Source organism: Conger conger, chromosome 5 (genome assembly GCF_963514075.1).
Source record: "Conger conger chromosome 5, fConCon1.1, whole genome shotgun sequence".
Classification (NCBI taxonomy): domain Eukaryota; kingdom Metazoa; phylum Chordata; class Actinopteri; order Anguilliformes; family Congridae; genus Conger; species Conger conger.
This window is the reverse complement of record NC_083764.1, coordinates 23,213,725-23,234,038: the sequence shown is the minus strand read 5'-3', so window position 1 is coordinate 23,234,038 and position 20,314 is coordinate 23,213,725. Positions and strand designations below refer to the sequence as shown.

The 20,314-nt window shown below is 39.6% G+C and overlaps 1 protein-coding gene across 1 annotated transcript in view; it reads left to right on the top strand.

Annotated features, from left to right (window-relative positions):
• Positions 1 to 249: 249 nt before the first annotated feature.
• LOC133128806 (leucine-rich repeat and fibronectin type-III domain-containing protein 5-like) overlaps positions 250 to 20,314 on the top strand; it is a 41,946-nt gene continuing 21,881 nt past the window's right edge. Inside the window, exon 1 of the mRNA XM_061242612.1 lies at positions 250 to 864. The gene's annotated coding sequence lies outside the window, so the exon portion shown is untranslated. The remainder of the gene's footprint in view (positions 865 to 20,314) is intronic.

Below are 20,314 nucleotides of genomic sequence, written 5' to 3'. Positions count from 1 at the left end.
AATCGATTTCTGTAAAGGATTTCACACTTTACTGGTATATTTCGATAAAATCCTGTCATAGCACTAGCTGAACAGGATAATTAATTCCGATGGACATTTGTAATATTATGGGTTTGTGCTGACGTAGTTCACGGATATTATCCGTTATTTTTTTACGCCCAGTTACTTCATCTCGTAGAACTAGACGAGTGTTCGCTTCTGGTTGGGATTTGAGTAGGTGGATACACAGGGAGGACTAGAGACCAGACCTTTCTCCGCGACTTGGTTGGAGGGCATGCGAATGTGGCACTCAGTGGATTAATTTGATGTGAATCGGGGGCGTGTGGTAGGTGCATCATTGCAGAGACCTATCTACGTGCTTTAATGTGATCTGTATTCACATCTGAGGGACTTGGTCACTGTCAGCACAGATACGTTTTATCTGCTAAGCAGAGCCGTTTGCATTTAACGCAGAGGAAAGCTGCCGTAATACTTAAGAGAGATTGCTAGGCAGCGGTTGGAGGATTTTCGTCTGCTACGCTTCCAACGGAAAAGCTAGTACCGGCTTTCAGTGAAGAGATTCTGGAGACGCGCTTTTGGAATTTGATGTTCTTTTCGTACTGGTGGACCTGGATTTTATAACGGGCATTTGTGGATAGAAAAGGCATCGCCAAATTTAAACCTATGGCATATCATCAGAGTGCTGCGGGGGAGATCTGCACAGTGGGGTTGTGCGGAAAGAAAACCAGCGCACCGTGTATTGACACGATTTAGTCGAAATCCGATGGAAAGAAACAACAGTGAAATGGGAAAATATGAGGAGTGAGAAGACTGGATTCCCCAGAGGCTCAGTACTCTGAGTAGGGCTGATGTTCCTTCTACAAGGTAAACTTTCATCATTTCACACTCACACTCACAGACACGCTTCGCAAATATTATTTTGTGGTCAGTAACCTATAAGCGTAATATAGAAAGTACCGCGATAGCTTGCCGTTTTCTACACACAACATAGCTATTTGAAAGAAAGGTTCCTCCATGAATCAAGAAAATTACTTCACAAAGCCTGGCGTTGAAGGAAATAATCTGGCATTCAGGTATACCGCAAGGTCAAATTGTGCTTCCTAGACATGGATGATAAGGCGAAGGATCTTGCTGCAATTTGGTTATCCTTTTCTTGGGTGCTATGTATATTCACTTTTCCCACGGCGCAATTGAACAACCTTTGTGATTTCCAAACACAGTATTGGATACATCACCGTATATAGAACAATGGATCTTTAAAATTAAAAGGAGGAAATCTATATTTCTTTGTCGGTCTGATTAGAATGGACTGCTGGTTTCTCTTGTTGTGAAGGATAGTCTGGAATAGGACCAATTTACCTATTGGCTATGGTCAGGGTTTAAGGTAAAGGAAATTTGTAGGCTGTATCAAATCCCTCTGATGTAGGCTAGGCTATGTTCTTCGAATGTAAACGAAGACTATACATTTTCAAAAGGACAACACTGTCAGTGATTCAAATTAATACGAAACAGTGGTTCAAGCCCATTGATGTTTGTTTATTCTTAAAACAATTAAAAGGTGGCAATTTAAAACTGTGGCAAAGGACATATTAATATATAACCGGCAATCGTCTACAAAATTAAATGTCTTATGTCAGAAGGCAATTATTGTTGGGTATCATTCTCCTGTGGTCCTAATTGATATAATCTTTCTATATTATTATCTTTATATTTTCTTCCTTATAACAGCGCCTTAGCGTTTATATCCTCATAGTTATTAAAATCTATGAATGTTTACTTATAAACAATATATAAATAATCTCTGGACTGAACTATTTGTTAACATCAAAACGGAAAGGGTCGAATGTTCTTTAGTGGTAAGGGATACAATGTAAGAGAAGCGAATATATATTATATTTAGTGGTTTTAAAAGCGGTGTAAGAAACATAGCCTGCACATCCGAGTGTTTTACATGTTTTTTTCGTAAAATGTGTGCAAAGGATGAGATTATCTTTGACCAACCACATCATTCATTGGTCATTGTTATACAGTCAAAATGGATACAGCCATGCTCAAAGTAAATGTCATTCGAAACTATGTGGTCGTTTTGTATTATTTTTGGTATCTTGGTGCGAAGAACATAATTATTAATTCTTGTTAGAGAGTCATTTACAAGGTATTTTGAGATCCCCCCTCACGATACACACACACACACACACACACACACACATACACAGAGTTCTATATGTCCTTACACAGATTTTACATAACATTTCGGGCTCTGTCTTGCCGGCTGCTGTCAGGCAAAATAAACTGCAGCACGACTAGCTACTGGTTTTATATTTCACTGTATGCCTCATCCTGCGGCTCTAGTGGTTGGGCAGGGCTTTTCGCTGTTTGCAGATATATTTTAAAACCTGCAGACAACCCATTTATAGCAATGATGTGCAGAGGTGAGTTTTTTATTGTCAGTGTTCAATTTACATACCCAAGAATAGTCCTCGCCTACAACAATGTGCGTGCATTAATGGTGCGTTAATTGCGTTTAGAGAGGTGGACTCTTCAGTTCTCTGTTGCCCCATAGCTACATCAATGCCGAAATTGGGCCCATTATCTTTCTTGTATTACTGTTCAGAGAGGCGCTGGCCCTTTATGGGATCTAACCAGTTGGCTATGGAAACTGCTGGGTCCTTGCAGCGAGCGCACTTCCTTTATTGCCTTTGCAAAGCTTACCTGTCTGGTGTATGGAGTCGCTGAATATTCACTTGAGGCATCTTGAGATTCCGTACCCATAGCGGCTGTGATTAATAGCCCCATGGTATCAAACAGTGTTATTCGTAATTTCAGAGATTATCATTTGGCCTACTTAATGAATAGGATTTACGTAAAAGAGGAATAGGCCCTATTGTAGCCTATTCGTGCAAGTAGCAGGACAGATTGCCTCATTCTTTCTTATGCCATTTGGTGTGGGCGGATGCTATATTATATGTAAATGCAGTAACGCTGCTTACCTATATGTATCCATATATAAGCTGGGTATGTGCCTAGACATTGTTTAAATAGAGGGCTGCACAGTACTTGAAGGATGAGTAAATGTATCGATATTGTTTCAGCACCACAGACAGCAATTATTTCGACATTTAGGGCTATTTTCTTCAAACTGGCTTAGGCCTTTGCATCATAATATAAAACAAATATAGCGAACATATTTTCTAGTTTTTCTAGTCTTGACGTGTTCGTTCCTTAAACACTCTTTTCTTAATTCTTTGTAGTTTCGTGTCAACAGATATATACATAACAATGTAGAACAGTGTTATTAACGGAACAGCAATAGAAAGGGTCCGCAAATTATAATGTGTATCCTATACAAATGCACACACACTGGATACATGTATTGTAAGAGTATTGTGTTTGTTATGGTGCCACAGTAAAATCTGTAGCCTATGCGCAGATAATGAAGTAATACACTATAAAACGGTTGAGCTTTCTTTCCAATTATGCAGGTGACATTACGTCACTTGCTTACTTGTGGTAGCTTTCATTTGTGTTTTTGAAAGCTTCAAAAAGGTATAATTTCCCCCTTCCTTTGCCATCTACAGATTGGCCCATCAGTCAGACTGATAGGCCTTACTGCATTATTTAGTTGCCTGAAACATAGTGGCAATTTCTTTGGGTATCCATACCCTGCTCTTTGCATTACGATTTTAGTTGCAGTAAATAAAAAACAAACTTTTTTAGGCCAGCAAGCAAACAAGTTCCCAGAACCAAATAAACCTAGTTTTGAAGTGAAGGAAAATGGATAACTTCACTGAGCAATTATACATTAATAAAGTGCATTAATACATTAATGCAAATGTAAATAATTTTGAAACAGTGAAATATGCAAAATGAGAACCTGGGAGAGGGAAACAAGCAGCCTCTTGTTCTACATGGAGTTTGGAATTTCCACATGGAATATTTTAGAGCTGTGTCATTGATCAGACCTTTCATAGCAAAACTGCTCAAACACTATAGGAACAACTGCTAGCTGAGTGAGGGGACTGAAAAGGGTTCTTTATTGTTGAAGACTGAGCCTCACCCCACATGTATTTTCTGTCTCCCAAATGTGTGATCATGTCTTTCTTGAAAGACACGGTGAGGCTATTTTTTATTTGATTTTATCAGAATGTAATGAAACTAAAAATAGCCTTTTCTAGAGTATAAGACCCTAGCATACATTCACAAAGTAGTCGATGTATACTCCTAAGGATTTAAGGATCCTCTTTTAATCCCTCAATGTTAATGCTTACATTATTTCAAATGAATGAAGTCACAGTTTATGGAAAGACCATGTGCAAGGATTTGCTGCACAAATGGTCTCGCTGGTTTTTCCCAACGCAAGCTAATGCCTCTGTGACCGAGACACAAGGTCGCCATTGTGGCCCCCCCACCCCCCACCCAGATGGCGCCCCTCGCCTCAGGATCAGAATGAAGAGCATTTAGTGTTGTGAAGGCTGCCACACTTTCCTGTAAAAGCTCCCTTGGAAGGAGCCAGATCAAAGTGTGGAAGTAGGTCAGGCAACGCCCTGATTAAGGGTAGGTCAGACTGATCCTGTTAGCCCCTGGCCAGCTGGTGTCAGCAGCCACAGGTGCTCTTGCACATCAGGAGGCACGTGTCCAACCCACCCTTGCAGTGGAATGCCACCCAACAATGCTTCTGTTCCTATGGCTTGGGGGAGTGATGGGGATGAGAGTGGGCCAATTTAAAGGCTGTAATTACATTATGCTCTTGCTTCTTGACCACTTGGAGGCTTGGTTAGTACTTAGTTGGGAAACCTCCTGGGAAAACAAAGTTGCTGCTGGAAGTGGCGTGGCAGTAGGGGGGGGGCGGTCTTTCCACCATATCAAAATCCAATTCCCCAGCGCTGTGATCGGAAAGGCCACATTTTGGAGCGATTAAACAGAGCTTTGGGTTCACTATTAGGTTTGTTGCTAATAGTAAGGTAGTAGGAAGTTTCCCCTGTGCCCTGGAAAAATCACATACATGGCTCCCATTCAGTCCCCTGTTATTATAATTCCCTCTCTCTTCACCCCAGGAGGATAATCAGTACAGAATAGGTGCCGTGCTTCAGCCAGGTGGCTACCTTTCACAGTATAAAGATATGTTATAACAAGATGAGCAAATTAACATATCATTTCTAGCTTGTAACAGCAAATTTTAATAGGACATCTGAAATATGATGTTGTGCCAATGGTATAAGAATGTTTACCATTTTAGGCTTTATAAGCTTGTCAAAGTGCTTGTGCAAACTTATTACAAGGAGTTGGGATATACCCAAAGCAAAGGGATTATAATGGTTTCATATGTTAGAAAATATGACAATATCATGCTTTAAAAAAAGATTTGTATTTTCATTAAAGCATAACTGGAAATTGTATAGGTTTGTTTGGTGTCTTGTAAAAGGAAATAATTAAAAGTGCTTGACCCATGGTAAACCCGTGTATAAACATATTGGAGCTAGTGTAAAACAAAGCATGATCTAATCTTGATCATGAATTTTAACCCTATCAACTATTGCCCCCTTTGGGTCATCAAAGTCCCAAATGATTGCTGCATTCATATTTATATAATACAAAAAACTGTGATATAATAAAATTGCAAAACAACGATTCCAGATTGTTGAAAGGACTCAAGCAAAAACATTAGTTTATATGCTTATCAGCCTCTTATTTGCGAAGCAGGGCAATAAATCACCAGCATCCACCTCGCCATGCTTTTTTTCCTTAATTCACCTTTATTGCAAGTCCGGCCAAAATATTTCCGATTTGGTAAAAATATACGTTTATTTAGCTCATTATTCGATACATCAAACTATGACTGGTTTCTGACTAACGTTATTATTTTGTAATCTGTTCAGGCATTTTTGTGAAAACTCTATATTTTCCAGGACTATACTGCAGTGTCTTGAACTTCTTGTTATTGTTGCGTAAATGCATTGCTAGGTCATTTCAGAACCAAACTAATGTAAAACATGGTCAGCTTCTTGTACAGGGTTTACTACCCTTTCCAAAAAAGGTATAATGTATGTATATATTCAGGTGATGGACAATATTGCTGCTTACACTTAGCAGAATAAAAATACAGACATGCGTAACCATCCTAGGAGCTTTTGCATTGCAGGCAAATCTTTGTCCGACATAAATCTGGTTTTACCACAGGGATCGGCTATATCACTGTAAAACTATGTTTTGTAGCTTATCCTGGGGGTATTTATCTGGCTGTGCCTGCATTACTCTAGGATACATCAATATCAGAGGACAGTTTTGTTTTAGCGTGTGTGTGGGTTGAAGTTTGGTGGTACAGCAGACATAGTGCTTTCGGTCTGTGTATATTCCGATATTGTAATTTTGTAAATAGTTCTATGTTCGTTTGCCTCTTAAAATTCAACCCCACATTCACGTCGTATAAGGTGGTAACAGACAATTACAGGATTTTGACTTGTACTTGTACTGGCTAACAAGACATTTTGAAATAGTTCCAATTTAAATGTGATGCAAAGCATTAGGGTGAGTAATCCTTTTTTGAGAACTTTAAGTAGTATATCAATAGTATTCCCAGGGCGGGAATCGAACCAGCAACCCTCCGACTGCCAGATGACTGCTCTTACCGCATGAGCTAATGTCAAGATATTAACCCTATTATAGAACTACTATAAGATAGGTGGAAATTGCCCTCTAGGGGGGCAAATTGGAAAGGCTTAACCATGATTCATCTTTTTCCTGTGGGGTTTAATGAGGGGAGCATGTTGATAAGGGGTTCAAAAACACACCTTGCAACCAGGTAGCTAGTAGGTTGTAAATACACCCACAGCACAGCTTGAATTTATAACCAGACTATAGGATTTTAGGATGTCTGTTTAAAAGAAGTCTCCCTAAACATTCCCCACAGTTTGAGCTACCACAGCTTTGATCAATTCCCCAGCTCTGGGAACTAATTTTAGGCTTGCACCAACACAAGATAGTGACATTTCATTCCAAGTGGTGTCACCTGGTCTCTTCTGGTGTCCAGAACATAGCTACACTTGCTTGTGTGACCATTTTGCCTAGGGGCTTACTTATCTAGGCCAGTGGCTTTGAAAAACTGCTGGCCCTTAGGCCCGAGGCCTTTTCAACTCATTGTTGAAGTGAGCTGAATATTATTCAGCCATCTTCTATGAGTCGTAGCGCTCCAGTAATTCAGCATTCAAGTCACTACATATTATATGAAATCCTTTTGAGCACTGCTGTAGTGGGGCTTTTTCTTTAAACCAGATATAATGGCATTTATCCATTCAAAAAGGAAAAGCTCACTTCACATATAGTATAGTGGAGCAGTGAAGCCAGTGAGCTTACTTTATATATAAAACTAACTTGTATATTGTGTGTCCTTGTTTCCTTGTTAATATTTTGGAGGCATGGCATTTCTCACATTAATAAAAATAATAGAAGAATAAAAAATAAATGAAGAAAATATACTATAAAGACACATTTGAATAGCAATGGAAATGGTAAACCTGTAAACCTGCACACTCTGAAATGTAAAATATATTCTCCTGATGTGATTTGATTGTCTTCTCTAAAGCCCAGATATCACTCATTATTTTTAATATATTATTTTTAAAAGATGATACCTAATGGAAACACACGTTGCAGTTGTTAAAATTCTTTAATGAAAAAAAATCATAACATATCTAAAACCATAAACTGATATGAATATAGCCTTGGCGATACAGTATGGTGAATAGGAGTCCATGGGGAAGGGGGAAAAATGGGAAATTTTTTTGAATGGGCCCGCGGACGATGTAAAAGCCTCTCGTTGTTCTGAACGCGGCTCAAGTGGGTTCATGTTCCCTTTTGAGGCCCGAATGCGGACTGGACCATATGGCTCACATCGCATTCCCCACGGTCCAGCCCCTGTGGCTGCAGGATGGAGGAAGGTGGTTGCCCCTGTGTGACTGCGCTGGGGCCCCCTTCCCATAATGCCAAGTTTGGGATGACCCACTTGCTCACTGGCCACAGACTGGAGCGCATGGAGCTAGTTTTGAAAGGTGATTTAAGAGGAAAAAGACTAAGAGATTGCATTTTAAGCACTGTAAACAACTTAAAGCAAGCTACTGTAATATCAGGGTTTCCCACAGAAAAGTTGTTAGGGCATCTTTTGATGCTTGCCATGTGGGCCAGCGACAGACTGATGGCAGCCTTAAGGTAGGGCCCTACAGCTTCTGTGTTAACAGAATCACCGGAATTGAGAATTTAAAAGCTATAACACCGATTCCATGGGGCCCTACATTAAGTCAGGGCTAAAAGCTGACTGGAAATTTGAAAATATGCCTACATAATGTGAATGTTGTTATGAATTATTCAACACACATTTAAAGAAATCAACAACTATTTACAGCATAGACAAGGACTCTGACAACAATGTACATTCTTGGAATGCTGGGTTTTCTACAACAACAAAATAAATTAAAATAAATTAAAATATAAATTAAATCAAAGTTTTGGCACTACAAAAACTCAACCTAGAGATCCAAACTGGTCACTTTAAGGCTCCGGGTGCATACTGATCACACTTGGTGCATTCCATTTGCTTATAATTGTGTCCTCTCCTTCATGAGCACTGGAATCAAAAAAAGACTAGGTAGGTGAAAGCAAGCAAAGTAGTTGCATTAAACTATCCAATCTCTTTTTAGATCAGTGCTCAGGAAGGAGAGGGCATCCTTTTCCTCATTGCAACCACCTCCATTATTTGGCCATCTGAAAAAACTGGCTAAGGTTTTTTGGCTTTTAGTCTACCTTTCCTCCTTGACATTATCCCTAAATGTCACAAAGGATGTGTTACAGACTGTTTGGCTAGCTAGCTAAGTTAGCGAAATGACCACGTTGTTGTGCACATCAATGTCATCAAGCTAATTAATAAACAAGTTAACTTGTTATTTGTTTATAAGTCATGTAACGTAACAATGTATCAAAGGTTACATTTCCTATTGTAAAGAGTTTTGTGGTAATATGGTCATAAAATGGCCCTATATAAAACGCAGATTGGTTAGTTGGTCAATCGTTGGTCACTCCCTCGCAGTAGTTTCTAATCTCCCAGGCCAGGGTTCTTGCTTAAGATCCACACTGGCAGTGGCTGGAGGTGGCCATGCTGTGGTCACAGCGGAGATGGTGAAGTGCATCGATGGCAAGAGACTCAGACCGTTTGACAGACAAGAGTTATTGACAGCTGCATCAACAATATTTCCTGTTCATGTCCGCAGTGCAGCTTCTATGGAGTTGATCTGGTAAACCGAAAGGTTTTATGTTTGATTCCCTGTTACACCCCCTGTAATAATGTATAGCTGCTGTGGAATTAAAATTAAAGAGTATCTATGAAATGTCAGGAAGGCCATGTGGGATAGGGGTTGAGCAGATGTGGACATGGGCCAATTCTATAACAGGCCACAATAAATCTGCAGACTACAGTACCCTCCGTAATGTCTTGGACAAAGACCCATCATTTATTATTTGCCTCTATTTGAGATTTGTAATAAAATAAATGTTTTTTATTTTATTTCATTTTTTAAAATAATTTATTTCAGATTCTTCCCATTTTGCTAATTGTACCCTATCTATTCCAATGACCTATGTTAGCTAGGATACACTGTCTACAACCCATCCCTCGGCAACCCAAGGAGATCTATTGATCCGGAGAGCAACACGCCTTCTCCAAGCATTGCCTCATCTCACGACCGTGCGCTCATGCCGCTCCTACGTGAGCCAGCCAAATTCAGCTCTGGCAGGCCCGGGAATCGAACCCCGGTCCTCTGTGTGCAACTGCATCGGACTGATGCCTGCATCAAGGTTTCACCATGTAGAAATTACAGCAGTGTTTATACATAGTCCAGTTCAGGGCACCATAATGTTTGGGACACAGCAATAAAAGTAGTTATGTCTAGTATTTTGTTGCATACACTTTGACTTCCTGATGTCTGTGACTTATCAACATCATCTTATTTTCAGGTTGTTCTACAAGCAATACTAGAACTCTTTGCATTTGAATGGATCTCTGTGGGAATTTGGGGTTGGGACTAAATTCAGCTGTAAATTGTGCTGATACAGTATGGAACAGATTTAATGGCTAAATGGCTTTAAATCATCAAGGGTCCAAGGTATCAAATGAGCCCCAAACCACCATGCTGCAGCCAGATATGCAGTAGATATGAAAATAATTGTTTCTCCTGACAAATTTTCCAGTTGAACTCAACTGAACAAATATTCAAGAGAAACAATTCTACGTGTTATTGTTATTTTTTAAATTACAAATCTCAAATTGTGGAGTACAGAGGCAAATAAATAAATGATGATTCTTTGTCCCAAACATTAGGGAGGGCATTGTAAAAGCTTGGCCTTCATCTGTCATTGTATGATATTGTCAGATGAAGCTCATCATTGGGCTGCATCAATAATTAAGATATAAATTAAATAAACACACCAGACCTCCATATCTGCCCCTATGTAACCCCCTCCAGCAAAATAGCTGTAGTTGGAAATATTCTGTCAAAATTGACAATATACTGTATACACAGTGGTTCCTTTATTAGGGAGACCTGTACACCAGCTTGTTAATAAAAAAATATCTAATCAGCCAATCATGTGGCAGCAATTCAAAGCATAAAAAATATGCAGACATGGTCAGAATGGGGAATAAATGTGATGAAAGTGACTTTGACTGTGGAATAATGGTTGGTGCCAGACAGGGTGGTTTGGGTATCTCAGAAGCTGCTGATCTCCTGGAATTTTCATGCACAACAATGGTGTGAAAATTAAAAAAAAATCCAGTGAGCTGCATCCGGGCGAAAACGCCTTGTTAATGAGAGAGGCCAGAGGAGAACAGCCAGACTGGTTCAATCAGACAGGAAGGCAACATGTTACCAGAGCATCTCTGAAAATGCAACACCTCAACCTTGAAGTGGATGGGCTACAGCAGCAGTAAGGCCAATAAGTAAGAAATAAGTTATATAAATACCTAATGAAGCGGTCACTGAGTGTATATTATGTATGTTGCATGACTCCAAGCAAGGGGCCAGCTCTCAGAAATAAAGAATGTTTTGAATTAATTCTGTGGTAAGCCAGGAAGGCAAACAAAGGGCAGGAAAAATGGATAACAGATGCTGTGTTAACGACTCTTTTATTTGCATTGATTTCCTTTCCATGTTTCAATCTGGTAAACATTGGTTGCTATTGTATTCTTTTCTCCTACAGTGCTCTTTTTAGATAATGTTCATGTGACCTTTCAGTTGTGCCTGTATTGTATTGTAGGAAACTAAAAAAGAAATAGAAGCATTGTTTTCACATCAAACTAAAATGGAAGAACATTGTGTATGTTGGTCATAGCTCATAATCAGACAATGTGATTTTAGTTGTTTTTATTTAAAGGTACAATAGGTAAGATTTGTGTTAAAACATTGTTACAAGACCATTGTAAATCCCTTCCTATCATTGAAAAGGGCTCACTGAGGATTAACTCACCCTCTGCCTGTGTTTATAGTCCTTAACTTATCAAAATATGCAGTTGATGGGCCGGCACTCTGTACCAAAACATCATATAGCTGTACAATAATTCAAGATCATTGGTTGAAATTTGGTTCTAATTGCTACAGCCAAACGGCGTTTCAACGTCAGCACATTCACAGAGAAGGGTTGGGATAAACAGTGTTTTGGTTTGAGCGTGTTTGTTGCTGCAATTCCTCTCTTGACCGCTTGAAGTCCAAGATTACCTATTGTACCTATTAACCATTTCTGTGTGGATTTTGATCTATGCTAGGAGTCATGGTCCTGCTGGACAATCTACTTATGACCAAGACTTTTTAGCCGAGGGAACCAGATTCTGCCAAGATTTCGTAGTACTTTGTTTAACTTAACCTTTTTTGTTGCCCTTACAGAGCTAAGTGGTATGTTTAATGTTTATGTCTTTTTTGGTACCCATTACCTGAATTGATGGTGAATTACCATCTGTGTCTTCTGAATTGACAGTTCTTTGGCTTTTCCCATGCTGATGCTTGACAAAGGGATTTTGCATGCTATCTTATTATATATAATCTAGTGAACCAGGAAGTGATGGAATGACGTAATATAGTTCATTGAGAGGTTATCTAAATTAAAGTAAAATTGTATTGCCAATTTCACTTTGTTGGATTTTATCTACAATAATTGTTAGGGGTCCAATAATTTTGGCATCTGTAGTTTTTGGAAAAAAATTAGGTTATTAAATAAACATTGAAACATGAGAGTAAATGTATTGAAATATAAGTATATCGTTTTCCCTTATGTTTGAACATACAATATAGATCATTATCCATGTTATTTATTATGCAGCCTTTTTTCTCCATTTTAAGGGTCCCGATAATTCTGGAGCCCACTGTATCATTTTGGGGGTGTCAGCGGGCAGGGTAGAGAATGGGGGCATAGACATTTTCTTTCAGTAAACAAGGCCTAAAAATCCTGCATCGTCTGCCTTTTAAGTATTACTTTTTCTTCTTCTTAAGTATTACTGCCTGTGGTGGAGCTATTATATATTATAGATTCTATATTTAAAACCAGAGAAGATGTCTTCAGCTATAGAGTTCACTGTACCTCCTATTTATGCCGACAAAAAGCAAGCCTTGTTGTTGGAAAACCCCCAGTAGTTCTACCTGCTACATTGGCTCTGTGAGTAGGACACTGCAAGTCCATCCCTATTTGTCAGCTGAAGCTGCTGTTAAAACGTATGCTACTGTATGTCATGGCTAGAAAGAGTTGGTGAATCTGCTACAGTATGTGATGTCAACAAATACAGGCTTTTGTTTTGGCAGTTTCAGTAATTATATCTCATATTGTATCAAGAGTTAAATCTTCATTACACTTATCTCACTAACACATAAACGCAATGCACAGTGCTGTGGTTGTATAGAACAAATGTTTTTTGGTTGCTTTTTTCTGTAGTATGCTGCATTAAGCATGTTAACTACTGTATGTGTACTGGCCCAGGACTTTATGTGCTGAGTACATTTTCAGTACATTTTCAGTAATGAGTATGGCAGACTCACCTTGATGAAATCCCAGTAAAGCACAAGCAATAGCAACAGAAATTTATTTTTACATTTGCAGGACCCACAAAGTGTGTGTTTGAGTGTGTGAGAGAGAGATAGAGATACAAGTTCCTTTTTTATTGAAAGACTCAAGACCTAAGGATGGTACAAGCTCAATAACACACTGAGCTTGATTTCTATATGGAGCAATTTCATCCGACATGTATGACAGTGGGTGTTATTATTTTCCCCAACAAACACAGTGTAATATATACCTTATGGGAGTCTCGAATTGGCTTTTCTTCTGCAGTATATAAGAGCAATGGTGTGGAACAATGCAGGGCCCTCACGCACTGACAATAGGTGATCTGTCATGACTGGAAATATTATGAGAGCTATTACAGTTGTTCATAAATATTCCTAAAAATCACTGACACAGAAGAACATTCCAGACCATAGACTCTTGAAGATAGGTACCAAATTAATGACAACTCCTTTCCCTGATATACACTCAGTGAGCACTTTATTAGACTTATTTTTGAGACTTATTAAGTCTGCTGCTGTTGTAGCCTATCCACTTAGAGGTTTGTCGCGCTGTGTGTTCAGAGATGCTCTTCTGCATTCCACTGTTGTAATGCGTGGTTATTACTGTCACCTTCCTCTCAGCTTTGACTGGTCTGGCCCTTCTCCTCTGACCTCTCTCATTAACAGTGTGTTTCTGCCCAGGGAACTGCTGCTCACTGGATGTTTTTTGTTTTTCGCACCATTGTCTGCGACAGTCAGAGACTGTTGTGCGTGAAAATCTCAGGAGATCAGCAGTTACAGAAATAACCAGCCTGTCTGGCACAAACAATTATGCCACAATTTAAATCACTGAGATCACATTTTTTCCTCATTCTGATGGTTCATGTGAACATAAACTGAAGCTCCTGACCCGCATCTGCATGAATTTATGCATTTCACTGCGGTCACACGATTGACTGATTAGATAATCGCATGAATAAGTAGGTGTAAGTGCTCGGTGAGTGTAGTTCTCCCTTTACAGCTACCATAGTTACCACCACTCTTGATGTGCTCATATTTTCATATTTTTTGAAATTTTGGTTTTCACTGAAAATCACATGACCCACATGCCAGCTTGAATTCAAAGGCCCTCTTCAGTTAAGTCTAACAAATGAAAATATTCTGTGATAATTTTGTGCCTACTTATTTAGCGTCAAGGCAAACATGCCCTTCTCAACATTATTGATTTGTATCATCTGCCAGAATCTGTACTGTAGCTGTCTCCAAGCCCTGCTGGTTTCAGGGGCTGGTTGCCTTAAGTTTTCTCTGCAGCATTTGCAGCGCATGTTTATTTGGACAGACTCTCAACTCTCTTGTCTTAGGAAACTGGAAGTTCCGGGGTCCATTCCAGAAAGCAGGATGAGCTAGTTATCCAGATCTATTTAGTCAAAATGAACTTGAACTTGAGCTAAACCCGTTTGGTCACTTAGCAGGTGAACAGTATCTGATCATGGGCTTTAAAAAATATCCAATTAAAAAACGGTGAAAAGACCAACAGCAATGCTGTCAGTGAAAAACTATGAAATCCTGTTATTTTATTGGACAGACATTACATAATGAGTTAGACCTGTCATTGTGCATGACTTTGACAGTGTTTTGTGAAAAAAACTGTGAAAGCATCTATGTTTTTCAAAATATTTCACCATAAAAAGGCCTGCACAATTATAAAAGATAATCAACAGCTGGATTTGCTTGCTATGTGGTTCAATATTGGAGTCACTGTGAATGGAGCTAATTGACCTGTACTGTTGTCCTGTACTGAGTCAAAGGTGACCTTAATGGTGAACAGGGACTAATGGACAGGTGCATTAACGGACTACGAACGGTGGAAATGTTCATTTAAGTTGCTAAACCCATTTCAACCTGAAGGGCAGTGGACAGCAGCAGCAAAAGCAATGTGTTCAATCTGACCTCTATGTGCAGCAGAACTTGTGTACTGAATTATCTGGCCTCGGTTTTCGTTTAATTAAATGCATGTGCGTTGTATGACCCTCAGCATGTTTTTCTTCCATATTTTTCTTGCCACGTGGAATGTCTGTCAGTATGCTAATCGTTTTTAAAACGTATTTTAGCCTCCCACCTAGCTGCAGCAGCTACTGCAGATCACTTGCTTGTGAACGAGGACTCCCAGCTAAAGCCCTCCTTTTCCCATGCTGGATGCGTACTGCTCTCCAGGCAGTATAAGGATTATAATCAAATTGTGTTGGGCAGCCTCTGGGTAGTGCCAGGCAGTTAGATACACCTCATTAAGATGCTGACTTACAAAAGACTATGGTTTTGTACAAAATAAAAAATAGCCGCGATAAAGACGCACCCAGAGCACTGATCAAAGCCGGAAAGTTATTCTGATCAGAGAGTGGTTCATTAGAACCTGTCATCAGGGCCGTGGCGAAATTTCGCTGATGGAAACTGCAGCCTGTTTTCATTATTTCAGACACAGCCTTCAGCTGCTTTGTTGCAATTCAAGTTGGCGACCTGAGATATGAGCCGTGCATACGAAGGGCGTCACGTCCTGTTCCTGTGCCGAAATCTTTAAAACCATTAATGATTAATTAGTAGTTTCCTGAGTAGAGTGAAAACAAGTGTGGATGCAAATGTACCGCATTATCTTGGGGTCTTCAAAGGATGCATACTGATTCCTATTCCATCTGAGAGAAATGTCCTAATCTTGAATTTCCTATATTCTACTGTACTGTGGGCGGCCTGTAGCATAGTGGTTAAGGTAAATGACTGGGACACGCAAGGTCAGTGGTTCTAATCTCGGTGTAGCCACAATAAGATCCGCACAGCCATTGGGCCCTTTAACAAGGCCCTTAACCCTGCATTGCTCCAGGGGAGGATTGTCTCCTGCTTAGTCTAATCAACTGTACGTCGCTCTGGATAAGAGCATCTGCCAAATGCCAATAATGTAATGTAATGTACTGTACCCTGCTGACTTGTGAGCAGCAAAAAGGGGAGAAGGAACCTTTTGGATTGGACATAATTTTGCTTTCAGTTTTAAATAACAGTTTTCATCAGCAGAATCTTGATCAAAACAATCAACTCATCTCATAATATGAATATTTCACTTTCTAATTTTACCGTTCAATGCTAAAGGAACATTTCTAAAACACTATGATAACATGCGGCAGTAGTAGCAGCATGTGGTATATGAAGCAGTCATGTGATTACATTCAGAAAATAAGTGAATGGAAATATGCCCACGTTTATTTTTCCACAGAAACCTGACCAACAGTACAGGAAGAACCCCTGCCATGATGCATATTGGTGGGTGCTGGGGAGGCGGTCATAGGGGTGCTAATAGCTAGCTAATCAGAGAATGCCAATGGTTATAATTGGTTCTGATCAACCATCTGATGTGAGAATGTACTGGCTGCTCAGCGTGTTAGATATTCTGAGAAATTGTCCAAATGGTCCTTCTGCCTGATTTTCTTTCAACAATTTCCCTCTGTCCACTCTTTCCTTGCTCTACCTAGTTTTGGAATCACCAGTTATGCAACGCAAAATATGTATTTTCCATGCCATGCTTGAACCAGCTTATTACTTGCATAATATTATGTGGCATGTACATAATAAGCATGGTGACAACAGTAAGATAGTACAACCAAATTTCTGTATACCATGGCAACAATTATGAAAGGACTTCATTCTTTTGAAGGTCACATGAATGCTAAAAGTCCCTCTTCAGATAAAGTGCTAGTTAAAATAGTGGTTTTGACAATCAAACAGTTGTCATTCCAATATGCTATTTGTATTTCCATGCTAATTATAGTTTAAGCATGCTAATAAATAGTGAGGCTCAACACGAAGGAAAGGTTTTCAAACATCCACTATTACAAGTCAAAGATGAGATCTTAGAGGAAGAAGCTATGAAAGAGATGCAGAGTGTGCATAATGGGGCTCTCAGCCTGAGTGCTTCTCGGCTTTTTGCTTTTAAATGGCCCTTTTCATCTTTGCCATCAAAACATTGTTCTTCCATCAGTCTTAAATTGGCTCAGATTCCAAGCTGTTGCAATGGTCTTTGGCCTCAAGATTTCAGTCACTCGTTTGATGGTTTCAATGCTCACAATATTTACTCACTAATTTTAATAATGATACCTAAATATAAAAAAACACACAAGGATCTTTAGTAATGCACAAACATTCCATGGACAAAACACTGTTAGCATGCATTGGTAAGGAGATCTCTGACACGGAGCTGGCATGTTTTGATATGTGTCACCTTTTAATCAGGATAATCATTTTAAAGGCATGAGTTGAAGGCCAGATTAGGCTGCCATTATAGAATCCCCCCAACCCCCACCACCCTACGTGCAGGCTGTCCATACCAACTGTGGCACGTCTGAATACCGGCAAAGAATCCAGATTCCATATTAATTACAAGCTGTCTCTCAACCATCTGTTGTATCCTGGTCGATTTTGCCACAGATCACCCAGGACAGATGGGGCATCATAAAAGTGTATATTTATCAGGGCTAATGCACATCCCAAAGTTAAATGCATTACTGTGGCTATAATTTCTGATAGATGACATGGGGGAAGGGAAAGAGAAAACAGAAAAAGCATGCATACATGGTCAAGAGGTTCAGCTGTTTTTCAGACCAAATGTCAGAATAGGAAATAAATGTGATCTAAGTGACTTTGACCATGGAATGATTGTTGGTGCCAGACTGATGTTTTTGTCATCAACTGCTGTTGTTTTCCTTGGTCGCCCTATTCGATGTCTGTTGCTCTGTACACCAGCAGTTTTTTTTCTTTTTCTAGACATTCCAAGTTGTTGCAAAATCTATACCCAATGCTTTCCCCTCTTTTCTATGCTTCAAAATGGCTTGCTTTCCTCCCAAAGACAGCTCTCTGACTTCATGCTGGTTTATCCTTTCTAACATAACCAAGAGTAGACATTGAGAGCTATTTAATGTTTAACCAATTAATCTAACAGGACAAATCTGGGAATCAAGAAACACCTGTCAGTCACATGTTCCAATACTTTTGCTCACCTAAAAATTGGGTAGTCTGATGCAAAATGTGATATGTTCTAAGTTGTTCACCAAATCTAGATAGAAATACCGGGAAATAATAGTTGTAATTTGTCATTGTTAATTCCTACACATATCACTCGATATGGATGTAGCCTCAAATTAAAAGTGACAGTCTGCATTTTCAAATCCAAAACAACATAAATTGTACCACTGTACAAATACCTACGGACTGCACTGTATGACTACATTTTGTGCTCATTTAAAGAATTGTAACTTTGTTCATTTCTGATGGAAACTTTCCTCCTTGGGGGTTGAGCCTGGAGAGATTATGCATTAATGCAAACTGAAAGTGAACCATCCACCTTGATTCCAGTAACGTTCTGTGTAGTTTTCAGCAGTAGTTAATTAATGCACAGTGAGAATTCACACACTCTCTCCAAGGAACAAACTTTGAACATTTATTTTTAAGCTGCAGTGGTGCCGTGTTCTGTCTGCCAAGCTGTTTATTCTCTCTGCAAACCACTGACCTTCTATACAATTTAAGTCAATCATTCACATTCATGTTGTCAGCAGTCACTGAGCCCAGGAAAAGCTTGTGTGCTATCCCCAGTCTGCACAGCTAATTTATTAAAATTATGTGCATTACCTATGAGTACTAATCAGTATGGATACCTCCTTAACCTCCATTATCTGTTTCAACAGAATCAATGGTGCTTCCAGTTTCCCTTGAGTTATGGCACATGAAAGTATATGAAAACCCCCTGATTTAGTTGAGAAAGGTTGGTCCCATTGGTCTTCATGTGGGGGTGAAAAGAAAGCATCTATATAATGGTCTGCAGGCAAAGAAAGAAGTCTTCAAAACTGTTTGGAAATGATGCTTGAGTTTAAAAGACAATCACAGTTTTGAACATTTTACTTGGATTATTTTGATGACTCCAAGCTGCAATTTCCTGCAGGCAATCAGTCAAAATAAAAAAGGAAACATCTGGGACACCAAATATACACTCACTGAGCACTTTATTAGGTAGACCTGTACACCAGCTTGTTAATGCAAATATGTAATCAGCCAATCATGTGGCAGCAACTAAATGCATAAAAGCATGCATACATGGTCAAGAGGTTCAGCTGGTTTTCAAACCAAATGTCAGAATAGGAAATAAATGTGTGACTAAGTGACTTTGACCATGGAATGATTGTTGGTGCCAGACAGGGTTGTTTGAGTATCTCAGTAATCAATGCCTGGGATTTTCACAGACAACAGTCTCTAGAGTTTGCAGAGAATGGTGTGAAAAACAAAAAAACATCCAGTGCCGGTTCGATCATGCCCTGGGTGTGTCCATGTGTCCCTGAGCAAGACACCTAATCCCTAATTGCCCCTGACCAGATGCAATTGGGGATTAGTGCTGGTTGGTTGCTCCATGGCAGCCAATCGCCATTGGTGTGCGAGAGTGTGCGTGAATGAGAAGCATCAGTTGTGCAGTGCTTTTGATAAAGGCGCTATATAAATGCAGACCATTTAAAACAGTGGTATGCAGAAGAGAATCTCTGAACACATCAAACCTCTTAGTGGATAGGCCGCAGCAGAAGACTTGCTATAAAAAATTATTTTAATAAAGTGCTCTCTGGTTCAGCCATTATTTAAGCAAATGACACCACGGTATCTAATGTCATACTGAATTATCAGGGAACTCTGAGGGAAATAACTCATCAGCAAAGGGCAACAATGGGCTGGAGTGCATACTAAACACTGGTGATCAGCAGTGTCACACCTCGTGCATGCAGAATACCTAGGGCAGAATACTGAGGTGAGTGGCAGCGACTAGATGGCCAAATAAGGGAGCAAGGAGACAGTGCTTTCTTTCATAGACAACTTGCCCAGTTTGATTCTGTTCCAAATGGCACGCAGCTACCCCAAGGTAGCGATGCCACCTGAAACTTAAAACGTGGGTGGCTGGCCCTGGCTCAGACAATAGGAGACTATTAAACCTTCCCCCTTGCAACTCTGCACCAGTCATAAAATGATAGACCCACATTAGTAATAGCCATCTACCCTCTTTCAGCAGAATTCCCCTATAACTTCCACCCTCTACCTCAGTCCATATCCCCAGTCACAGGGTTAGAATGTTCAATATAGCAAACTAAATCAATATTGGTTCACACAAAACACATGTAATAAATAAATGTTGTGACTGGCACTTCTGTAAAGAATATGCTATATTGCACATT